Below are 12,678 nucleotides of genomic sequence, written 5' to 3' on the forward strand. Positions count from 1 at the left end.
AGGGATATGAGAGGGCTGATAAGAAGTGTTTCCTCACTTCCCTAGAGAGCCCACTCATTCACTTCCAGATTCTCTTCTGACACCTCTTTCAGGAGCCTGGGGGCCACTGTGGGACTGCTCTGAACTGGGGGTTCTTATCCTGGGCTGCACTTCAGAATCTCCCAGGAAGCTTTTCCAAAATGCACAGCTCTCCTGCTTCACCCATGGGAATGTGAACTGCTGCAGACATTTGGGAAATAAATCTGTCAATATCTATTAAGATTAAAGGTGCATATATCACTTGCTCAATTTCACTCTTTGGAGACTCTCCTTTGGAAATAAAAGCACCTATAAGTAAGAATATTTTTACAAGATTGTGTATCACTTTGCCATTTTTTAAATATTTTATTTATTTATTCATGAGAGACACAGAGAGAGGCAGGCAGAGACACAGGCAGAGGAAGAAGCAGGCTCCATGCAGGGAGCCCGACGTGGGACTCGACTCCGGGGTCTCCAGGATCATGCCCTGGGCCGAAGGCAGATGTTCAACCGCTAAGCCACCCAGGCGTCCCACTTTGCCATTTTTAGAAACAAAAATCTCCATGAAAACAAGGAGCTGACTCTCCTCCGGATAGATGGATGGTGAACAAAAGGGAAGGACACAGAGTGTTCTGGGCATGAGCAAAGGTGTGGCGATAGAATGACCTTGGCCTAAGCTGGGGACAGTGTCCTCTCTTGCACAACTAAAGTTAACAGAGTACACATTGGAAAGGGGTGAGGAAAACATGGAGGAGCACAACCTATCTTTTTTTTTTTAAGATTATTTTATTTATTTTAGAGAGAATGTGTGTGTACGTAAGAGCAGAGGAACGGGCAGAGGGAGAGAAGCAGACTCCCCACTGAGCACGGAGCCCAACACGAGGCTCGATCCCAGGACCCCAAGATCACAACTAGAGCCCAAATCAAGTCATTTGACCGACTGGGCCACCCAGGTGCCCTGAGTACATCCCACCTTGAGCCAAAGAATGGAGATATCCTTCCCACCATGTCCACTGACTTAAGGGAATAGAATGCAGGAGTCAGGAAATAACTCAAAAACAGCCTATCAAGGAGCTTTGAGCTGCATTCTGCTCACCCCCAGCCCCAGGCCCTCCCTGCAGGGCCACTTCACATGTTGGACAAGGCTATTAGAGTGAGACGATGACAGGATCGAGCCGATTCTTGGAGGCCAGTTGCTGCTCAGGTACCTCAACTGCGAGGGAAGTCTCTCCTTTGGGTCACACAATCCGGGGCCTGAAACCCACAGCTTAGTGACCCTAGAAATTCCATTTCATCAACATCCAGTGAGGGGTTAGAACAGTGGATGAGGTTGTGGGTGCTGGAGTCAGTCCAAGTACGAATCTAGGGTCTGCCGTTCCACAGCTGTGTGACCCTGGACACGTTCCTTAACTTCTCTGTATACCTCATGATCATTGTTTATAAAGTGAGAGTAACTATGTCTGCCTTACAGGGTAGTCAGAAGGAACAAATGAGATAGTGTGTATGTGTCGCAGACATGCTGCGAGCTACCCAGCCCCCTCACTGCCTCCTGGTTTCTAGAATTCCACTTCCTGTGAATCTTGGGGGAGGGGGCAAGCCTCTCATTCTTGAAAAGAAAGTGCCAGATAGATTCCCAGCCTCCTTTGCAGCTCAGGCAAATGACTAGGCTCTATCAAATGGGACCACCCAGCCACGACTTCGAATCTGAAGCTCATGACCAAGAAGGCCTCTCCCTGGTGGTGCAATGGTGAGACCCAGTTCCTGGGGTGGCAGCACTGGAAGAGGGATCCAGGGTCCAGGCACTACACTGCCAGCCACAGAGCCTGAATCACAGCAGCAGCAGCAGCAGCAGCAGCAGCAGCAGCAGCAGCAGCAGCCGGGGCCTCTCCACACCCATCTTGTGGCCTGGTTTTGGCTCTGGTTCTCTAGCCTTTCCTTTAATTGTATGAGCTAACTCGTTCCCTTTTAATAAACTCATTTTTCTGCTCAGATCAGCCAGGGAGAGGTATGTCTGCCTGCCATGAAGAGCCCTGACTAATGCAGCATTTAGCACAGGAACTGGCATTTAGTCACTGCTCAATAAATGACAACTACTCGCGTTACTAGGTCTAGAAGTGATGGAGGTCTTTGGGACTGACCCACATTAATCAAACTCTCAAGAGACCAATGTCCATATTTGGTGCCAATGACATAATTTAGGTTGACCTGAACCCACATGAGGCCCACTTAGGGCCTTCTGACCGGTGCATTCTCTCCCTGCCTCGCAAGCTACAAATGTTGCTAAATTTGTGTCAATTTGTCATACAGCATAGAAGAGTAATAAGAAGATGTTGTGGAGCATCAAGACCCATTCCTTCCCAAGATGAAATTTACAGTTACTGCCATTGGTGGTCGGGGGTTGGCACAAGGGGGGTGTCCTAAAGGAATGGGCTTGAGGACCTCCTAGAAAAGAATCCAGGGTCAGCAGGTCAGGAAATATGGACACAGAAAGAGAGGTTCAGTCCAGGCCAGAGGTCCCCCCCACTTCTCCCCTTAGACCATAACAGGCTGGGAAGTCCCTTCTAGTTAGTTCGAAGCTCTGCCCCCACAGGAGTGATGTCCTCCAGGAGCTAGACCTCTTGGGCTAACCAACTGCCTGATAACTGGGCTTGGCCAACATCCCTGTGGGGCAGATAAGAGATGGAGAAAGGTCTATAACATCATCCCAGGGCTAAGCACCCGGGAGATAGGGACCCAGGCCGTTGCTCTGTGAAATCAGCCTCAACAGTAGCTGCTCTGACACTTCCCTGTTTGGATGTCCCAGTGATTGACATGGACCAAGAATGCTAGAGCCGAAAGGGCCCTTGGCAATGACCCAGTCCAGTGTCCACGTCTCAGCCACGGGGAGTGCCCCAGGTTGGGCTCAGATGTCCCCATTCCCAGATTCATTGCTCTTCCTGCTCCCTCAAGAGACTCCCCTCCATCCCCTCCAGGCACCTCCCCTTCTAGACACTTGCTGCAGGGTAGGCTGCATGGCTCCTCCACTCCACTTGCCACTCTTCAGGATCTCACTAGTCCACCCACATCCCTCCATGTCTACTGCCACCACCCTAGCCCATGCCACCATGTTGGATGACATCCACGAGAGCCCAGCATTCCCATGTTCCCCGTTCAGTGTCCTCCTTCTGCACTAACAATGAATCCAAACTCATTCCCACTGCCTGCAAGTGGTGGTCTGGCTCTTGTCTACCTGCCCGAACTCACTGGTGTGAGAGACCCTTGTCATGCTGGTTTCTGCTCCATCGGCCAAGTTTGAGGCCTCATGCTGGCTCCTTCTGTCTATCAGGTCTCAGCTCAAGGGCCACCTCCCCAGAGAAGCCTCCTCCAGAATGCTTTCTAAAGAAACACTCTCCCCCATCCTACTTTCACCTCAAGTTATTTTGTTCCACATTGTTCCATTATTGCCATCTAAGCATTTACCAAAATCACACGATCTTGCTTCTCTCTTGGTTTCTTGTCTATGGTCTGTCTCCTCCAGTAGGAGGTAAGTTCCACAAGAACAGGGACTTTGTCTCTCTCATTTACTGCCAAGAACTCTACTCAGATCATGGAAGGAGTTTTCTAATTACACGTCCCATTAATCCATCAACTTGAACTTTACACATGGAGAAAGTCCAGTTGGGTTCTGCTCCGTGTATACCTAACATTCTGACCTCTACCTGCCATGGGCACAACCCTGAGCCAGGCTCTGTGTTCTGTGACATTCGTGTATGTATTCATTCGTTCACTCACACTCATTTATTCACCAAATACTCAGAGATCATCTCTGGCTTAATGTAGCTAAGACAGCAAGACAAACAGAATGAGCCTATTAGTCAATAAAACAAAACACTGTGTTGAGCCTATTAGTCAATAAAACAAGACACTTAGAAGCACAGAATTTACACAAACTGGGAGTTACACATGTTCAGTGCTACCGGAGGGTGGGCAGAGAGGGCATCCTGGAAGAGGTTCTTATCCCACTTGGCCTCTATGGTACATGACACCGCTCCACTTCCTCCTTCTCAAAAACTGTCCTAGCAACTTTCCTTCCCAGTTTCTGCTGGTGGGCTCCTCTCCCTCTCCCAGAAAGTTAAATATTGGCAATGTTTGCCTTCTTTTCTAACTCTACACACTTTCCATGGGCTATCTCATCTATGCCCCTGTCTCAAGCTATTGAATATGCACCGAGCACTCCAGCTCCAGTCCTACTCCTCACCAGGTCTGGCCACTGCCACAGATTCACATATATGGCCACCCAACGAGTTCCTGACCGGAATGTCTCATAAGCATCACAAATTCCACACATGTCAGAATGAATTCACCCCTACACACACACACACACACACACACACACACACACACACATACACACACAACCCTGCCCCTCCCCCATGGTCACTTTCGCGGGAGAAACCACCCCCTTGCATCCAGACCCCCACGCTAGGACCCTGGGGCCATCTCTTTCTTCAGCGTCTCATCAAACCCCAGCACCACCCGTCTGCTCCATCTGCCACTCTCCCAATCACCTACTAACCATTTTTCACCTGGATCGTTTCAATGGCTCCAAATTACTTTCCCTGCCCCCAGCCTTACCACCTCTCCCTGCCCCTGATACACTGTCCGGAGGCTCCCTGGTGTTTCCCTGTCACATGTGATCTCTCTGGCGTCAGACTTTTGCATCCAAGAATGCCCGTTCCTCCCTAACCACTGTGCCACCCCTACTTGTTGTCTACCTTTCGACCAAGGATTGCCTCCCCTATGAAGCCTGCCCTGATTCTCCCAGGAAGAGGTAGAAGGGAGCCTAATGGGGCTCAATCTCTTTCTATCCCAGCCCCATCCCATCTCACTGCAGCTCCCATCTTGCTTTGTTTCCTCAGCAGACCAAGGCACACTCACCTGCATATCTCTGGTACCGTGCAGTTATATGGACACGCGCTGGGGGCTCAATTCGTATTTGCCAGTGAGGTGAATGAGTGAAGGAAAGCAATTCTTGTTTAAGATCTCCACAGACTGGGATCCCTGGGTGGCGCAGCGGTTTGGCGCCTGCCTTTGGCCCAGGGCGCGATCCTGGAGACCCCGGATCGAATCCCACATCAGGCTCCCAGCACATGGAGCCTGCTTCTCCCTCTGCCTGTGTCTCTGCCTCTCTCTCTCTCTCTCTCTCTCTCTGTGTGACTATCATTAATAAATAAAATAAAACTCTCTTCTAAAAAAAAAAAAAAAAAAAAAGATCTCCACAGACTGAGCAGGGCACAGACTATCTGAAACGAGACCCTAGGCAGGAATTCTAATAACCATTACAACAGCACCAGCTAAGTCAGGAGGCACTTCCCATGGGCTACAGGTGCTATGCGCTCGCTGTCATTTAATCTCATCTACGATCCTGTGAGGCAGACACCACTGTCATCCGTAAATCACAGACAAAAAGACTGAGGCTCAGAGTGGGTACTTGTCAGGTAAGCATCAAAACCAGGGTTTGAGGGACGCCTGGGTGGCTCAGCGATTTGGTGCCGCCTTCGGCCCAGGGCCTGATCCTGGAGACCCAGGATCCAGTCCCTCATGGGGCTCCCTGCATGGAGCCTGCTTCTCCCTCTGCCTGTGTCTCTGCCTCTCTCTCTCTGTGTGTGTCTCTCATGAATAAATAAATAAAATCTTAAAAAAAAAAAAAAACAGGATTTGAGCAGAGAGCCTGCACTCCTCCCATCCATACTCAGCCTCTGTGGCAGTGAGCAACTACCTCAAAGCACGCCCACTCATTCCCCAGTGTGCACGGTGCTCAAGGCGGCCCTGTAAGGTTGTGTGGGGGGCAGGTGAGGAGACGGGAAGGATGGGGGTGTGCTCCCTGGACAAGCAGACTCCTTATCTCCCCCGTCTCCATTTGCTCATCCATGAGCTAAGTTAGGGATGACAACCTTACGGAGTCTGGAGAAGCCTAGCCAGGAAGGTGGTCATGCAAGAGTCCAGGAGGTGCCTGGCACCTGCTAGGTCCTCAATGAACAGCAACCCTAAACAGTATCCTCATTTTAGGGACCGAGAAAGACAGTCTTGGAAAGGTGAAAGGATGGCCCAAATTTCACGTGGTAGCAAATGATGGCAGCTTGAAAAGGAAGTCTAAGTCTCCCGCCATCCTCAAGGAGAGCTTTCGGAGCATCTTTCGTGTGCTCCTCACTGTGTGGGACAGACACACAGCTCACCAAGAGGACCCAAGCCAAGAGCACCTGGAACCCCAAACAGCAGCTTCGCTCTCTCCAGCTGGGAGCTCAGACCTAAGATAGAGATGGTGATTGTGATTGAAGTTCATTGGGTGGGAAGGGCCTGGGGGTGGAAGACGGGGTGCCTTCCCAGACACAAAGAGGGAGGCGGGTCTGTCCAGAGTGCTCACCTGGCTGGAGGCCACGAATGGGAGAGGCCGGCTGCCCGCAGCTTTCAGGTTTACTGGTCTTGCACCAGGCTGGCCACACACCCAGTATCTCAGCAGCAGCTCCTGCCGTCAACTCCTGGAGACAAACGAGGCAACAGAAGGGGAAGGGAGCAGCGGGCCTCAGGCTTTCCTCCAAGATAGGCCATCCTCTCCCGGCCAGCAGAAAGGGGACCACATTCTGACTCCACCTGTCCGCCTCTCCTTCACTCCCCCAATACAACAGCCCCAGAAATCACCCCACACCTCTCCGAGGCCTCCTGGTTCAAGTTATCATACAGCTTCTGCAAGCAAGTCCCCGTGAGTGGGGACAGAGTCTGAGTCTGGGAGGTGGAGGCAGCTCCTTCCGTCCTTCCTTCTTGCTCTCCCTCCCGGTCTGTGCGTGCATATGTGCACGTGTGTCTTTCTCTGTCCCTGTCGGTGTGTCTCTCCCCTGTCTGCGTGTCTCTCTCACTCTTTCATATATATCTGGTATTTCTTGAGTTCCCATCCTACAGCAGGGTAGGGTGCAAAGCCCCGGGGTTACAGTGGACGTTACAAGGTACACTTTCTGCCCGCACGGAGTTCCCAGTTAATTCTCTTTTTAGTCCACGTGTTGCATTGCAGCCGTGGGGAGCTCTGGGCGGGCCAGGCGCCTGGTACCGTGCAGCCCTGTCGAGGTCACCGGCTGGAGAGGAAGGCAGGTGGAGCTGAGCCAGCAGAGCAGTAAACTGTGGAGCTAACTGTGGTTGGGTGGCGCTCACTCCAAGCAAGGAGAATTAAATCGTTTTGTTTTGTTTTTTAAGACTTGATTTATTTATTCAACAGAGAAAGAGAGAGCATAAGCAGGGGGAGCAGCAGAGGGAGAAAGAGACTCGGTGCTGAACAGAGAGCCCAATGTGGGGCTTGATTCTGGGATCCTGACCTAAGCCGAGGGCAGATGCTTTAACTGATGGAGCTCCCAGACACCCCACCATTTCGGTTTTAAAATAGTGCATGTCGGGGGGGCACCTGGGGGCTCCATCGGTTAAGCATCCCAGTCTTGATTTCAGCTCAGGTCATGATCTTAGGGCCGTGGGATGGAGCCCTGCATCAGGCTCTGCCCTGGGCGTGGAGCCTGCTTCAGATTCTGTCTCTCCCTCTCCCTCTACCCCCACCTCCCCTGCTCTCTCCCTCTCTAAAAAATAAATAAATAACTAAATAAACAGTACCCTCAGCTTTTAACATGACTTTGCACTTACAATAGGAATTAACAGCAGCTGTTTATGAAGACCTACTGTGTGCCGGGGCCAAGGACTTCTCTCATGGAACCTCGTGGGTCCTCACCACTCCCTGGGGTGGGCACTAGAGCCCCGATGCAGTGAGGAAACAGGCACGAGAGGCTGGGCCCGGCTCAGGCACCCTGCCTGGCACTGCGGGAAGGGTGCACGCTGTCTGTCCACACTCTCCCCTGGCCCCCACCGTCTCTGGCCCCGAGTCCCCGGGCTCAGGAAGAAATACACAGCTCCGCCCCTGGCAGCTGGCATTTCTGCCCTCACTGCTGGAGAAATAACGTCTATTGCAAACATTGAACATAAAGATTAATATTTTTCATTGACTTTGGCTTAAGATTTTGGGTAATGGGATAGTCTTTTTTTTTTTTTTTTGTCTCTGAAATCTCATTCTACACAATACAAGGAAATCTGTATTGTTTTGTAAGGCAGACACTGGCCTGGCAGGGCGTTTCCTGTCCTGAACCACGGCTGGTGACAGGCTGACCCCAGCAGGAATGAACCCCGGATCCTCCTTGCTCTGCCCTCCCCAACCCCCCTGTCCCCCACCGGCACTCACGGTCATTACCAGTGGCACCTGCAGCCAGCCAGGCAGCCCTGCTGCATGCTAGACGGTTTGCATTCATGAACCCACATAATCCTTACAACTCGGTGATATAGTCCCATTGTTACCTCATTTTACAGATGAAGAAATTGAGGCATCATGAATCTAAGTCCCAGAGCTCGTGTGAGGAGGGGCTGGAAGCTGGTTGTGGAGAGTCCAAACAGCAGAGGCCAAGCCTATGCCTTCAACTATCCCCCACGTTCCCTCCAGGCCTCCCACAGGCGCCCCGGTGCTTCCCGTCTCCACTGCAGGTGAGGAACTGAGGGTCTGCAGGATTTAGGATCTTCAAGGTCTCACGGCTAGCCAGTGCCTGGGAGGCCCAGAGCCTTTCCCATGTGCCCACCACACAAGTCCACCTGGGGCCTGGGAGGGAACACTGGGCCCAGGAAACAGAATGATGAGGGACCCATGAGCATATGCTTGGGGTTAGAAAAAAAAAAAAATCAAAAGCTGTGGAAAGCAGCCAGCATGACCAAAAGCTGTGGTCCTGGGTTTAGCCAGGCGGCAGCTGGCCCTGCGGTGACTAATGGTGGCCAGTAGGACGCAGCCTGTGGCGGGTGCATGAGCCATCAGGCGCGTCCCACCTCCGGACTCCTTGTCGTCGTCAAACAAGGACTGTGTGCCTTGAAACCCAGATGGAAGTGTCATCCCAGAGACGTTAGAGGAAAGACACTGTCTCCTGGAGTCTCGCCCAATGCGTTTGGGAAGCATCCTCCCCCTGGGGGCTGGCAGGAAGAGGGGTCATGGCTCCGAGCTTCACATCCAGAGAAGCTGGCAGCCAACGCCTTTAGCTAAAGAACAGTTGGCACCAGGTTGATGGACAACGAGTAACGGAGGCAGTGTCACTCTTTAGAAACTCCCAAGGGGCAGCCCCAGTGGCTCAGCGGTTTAGCGCCGCCTGCAGCCCAGGGCGTGATCCTGGAGACCCAGGATCAAGTCCCACGTCAGGCTCCCTGCATGGAGCCTGCTTCTCCCTCTACCTGTGTCTCTGCCTCTCTCTCTCTCTCTCTCTCTCTCTCTCTGTGTGTGTGTGTGTGTGTGTGTGTGTGTGTGTGTGTGTGTGTCTCGTGAATAAACAAATAAAAATCTTTTAAAAAAAAATAGAAACTCCCAAGGTGACATCTGGCCCTGAGCTCTACTATTACTTCCAACCTCTGTCTGCTGACCTGGGCTGCTGTCGTGGTTCACTGCCATTGAGACCCCGGCTCAGGCAGCAGAGGGGGACAGAGTGAGGCACAACCGTCCAGGACCGGGTGGGCGGGCGATAACTAAGATGCAACACAGCCACAAAAGGGGCACGCACGTACATAGTCCCATGCTGGGGACGCTAGCCGTGCCATTCTTGAGTCGTGCAGTTCACAATACCTTTCTCAGGCGCTTTATATTCCAATCTTTTTTTTTTTTTTAAGATTTTATTTATCAGTGAGAGACACATACAGAGAGGGGGCGGGGGGCAGAGACACAGGCATGGGGAGAAGCAGGCTCCTTGCAGGGAGCCTGATGCGGGACTCCGTCCCGGGACTCCAGGATCACGCCCTGGGCCAAAGGCAGGCGCTAAACCGCTGAGCCACCCAGGGATCCCCTGTTCTGATCTGTCTTACACCCGCTGGACGTTTCCTACGTAAGAAGGGATGTAAAGAAAAGGCAACATCTAAAGTGAACGTGACCTTAGGGGTCAGATCTGGATTTAAATACCCGCTCCACGATGTGCTCGTTTGAATGACCTTGGACACGACTGGCCGCTTGGTAGAGCCTGACGTTCCTTGTTTGTCAAATGGGGCCAGTGAAAGGAGAAGGTTCCTAACCCACGCCGTCGGCTGTTCTGTACACGGCAGGTGCTCTCCTAACGGAGGTGCCCCCCGCCCCAGGCTCAGCGCCACAGCCCGAGGTGAGGGCACGTGTGCCTCAGCCCCCTCCCCTGAAGCCGAGTAGCCCCAAGAGCCTGTGGCTGAGTGAAATCAAAACTTGTGAAACCCCTGGGTTGCTCACTTCTTCCTTTGAAAGAGCGGTTGGTCCCATTTGAGGAAGAAGTTGCGGGAAGAGGGCACCAGCGACAGAACTATGAGGCTGTGCCCTTAGGCCGCTTCTCCCACTTACTCATTTTCCCCAGAAATCGTCTCTGACTCTCTCTGGATAGAAATGTTCTCTGCATGTCCTGGGAATCCAGACACCTTTTTTTTTTTAATAACAGCTTGAGATAAAACGCACATACCGCATAAATCACCTATTTAAAGTGTACAACTCAACTGTTTTCAGTATATTCAGAGCTGTACAACCATCACCACTATCAATTTTAAAAAACTGTCACCTCCCTTAGAAGAACCCCCTCAGCCACTGGCAGTCACTACTCTTCGCCCAGCCCTAGGCACTCACCAATCCACTTTCTGCCTCTATAGACTCGCCTATTGGGACATTTCACATACGAATGGGGGTCATGCTCTGCGGGTCTCTTGAGACCGGTTCTTTTGTTTTCATGGTTGAAGTGTGTATCTGTTTCATTCCTCTTTAATGATGAGCAATATTCCATTATATGCATATACCACATTTTATTTTTCCATTCACCGGTGATGGACACCAGGCATCCTTCCTGAATTTAATATAGTCCAGTAACAATAGCAGTGATCGTTGAGCACCTGCCACATGCTAGGCACTTGACCTAATTTCTAACCCTTACGACAGCGCAAGGAGGCAGAGCTGTTTCTCCCATCACACTGATAAACACACCAAGATGTAGAGGTGAAGTGGCTCATCCAAAGTCCCACTGGTGACAGAGCAGGAATCAAAAATGTGTTGGCCTAGCCCCCCCACCCACCCATCCGTGATCTTCCCACCACACCACAGTTTCTCCCTAAACCCATGTGCTCTGCTCTCTCCTTCCAGTTGGCTCTGAGGCCAGGAAAAGAAAGAATCCTCTCCTTCAGTGACGGTTCACTGAACAAGCCATAGCTGGCTTGGGCCACGCATTAGTCAACGAGCTGGGTGGCCACCGTGTGGGGCTCGTTGCCCAGGTGATGAGAGGTCATCATGCAAGGAGACAGGTGCTGGTCACCAGGAAGGGTACAATCCAGTGCTGGGAACACAGGGCTGCCGGAAAGCCCAAGGAAAGATTTTTATTTTTTTAATTTTTATAAGATTTCATTTATTTATTCATGAGAGACACAAAGAGAGAGAGAGAGAGAGAGAGAGAAAGAGAGAGAGAGAGAAGCAGAGGCTCCATGCAGGGAGCCCAATGTGGGACTCTATCCTGGGTCCCCTGAATCATGCCCTGGCCCAAAGGCAGACGCTCAGCTACTGAGTCACCCAGGTGTCCCAAGACAAGATCTTCAAAAGAGACGATATTTTGAGCAGGACCCCAGGGGACCAGGCAGATGGCCCTGGCAGAGACGAGGCAAGCCTACGCAGAGGAACTGGTGTGCTCACAGACCCAGAGACCAGGCACCTGGGTCATGGAGATGAGTCCTGTCCTCCTAAACGTGGCAGGGAAAGAACAGGGGGAGACAGTAGAATCACACAGCGAGAGCCTGCACACCGGGCTGGAGTCTGAGCTGTGTCCTGTGGGCAGCAGAAGCCATGGAAAGTTCTGAGCAAGATAACAAGGTAAAAGCCATCCAGTAGCACTGTGGTGTCTGTCTTCAGACCCAGGTTCCCAGGCCCCTGGAAATTATCCTTCTGCTGTTTACAGCAGAGTTGGCTTTAGACTCTTATGGATCTTTGTATCCCCAGCACCTAGGACACAGCCTGATACACGGCAGCCGTTCAAGAAACATTTGTTGAATGAATGAATGAATGAATGAATGAACCAAGCAATCCATCTGCCGGCCAGCCGTCCCCCTCCCTGGCCTCTCCTGGCTCAGTGGAACAATACAGCTAGTGTGTTCCAAACTCTCCCGTCTCACCCACCTACCCTGCCTCCCTCCCAGCCCATCACCTTCTCCACCCTTGCTACCCCTCTCCTTTCTGGTCATGAGTAAATAACGGAACAAATGCTCATGCATTCCCACCAGGTGCTAGGCAGCAGCAATTACTTTATTTTTTTATTTTTAGCAGCAATTACTTTAAATTCTCACAACCGCTCTCAGGGATAGAAATGATGAACTGCACTTTGCAGGTGAGGAAATTGTGATTCATGGGGGTTACAGGACCTGCCCAGCTGCTGAGAGGCAGACCTGAGACTCACAGGGGCCTTCTGATTCCGTGCAGGGCTCTCAGATGGGGGTTGCAGTGGGGGGGTGCAGGGAGTAAGAGGTGGCACAGGAATGGAGGGAGGGGGGTGGTCTCGAGCCCCTGGCCTGGGACCAGGTGAGCAGATACAGGTCTGAGGGCTCCTGCTCCCTCTCTGGGTCCAGCAGCCACACCCAGGGTGCTGC

The sequence above is a fragment of the Vulpes vulpes genome, chromosome 5 (genome assembly GCF_048418805.1).
Source record: "Vulpes vulpes isolate BD-2025 chromosome 5, VulVul3, whole genome shotgun sequence".
Taxonomy (NCBI): Eukaryota; Metazoa; Chordata; class Mammalia; order Carnivora; family Canidae; genus Vulpes; species Vulpes vulpes.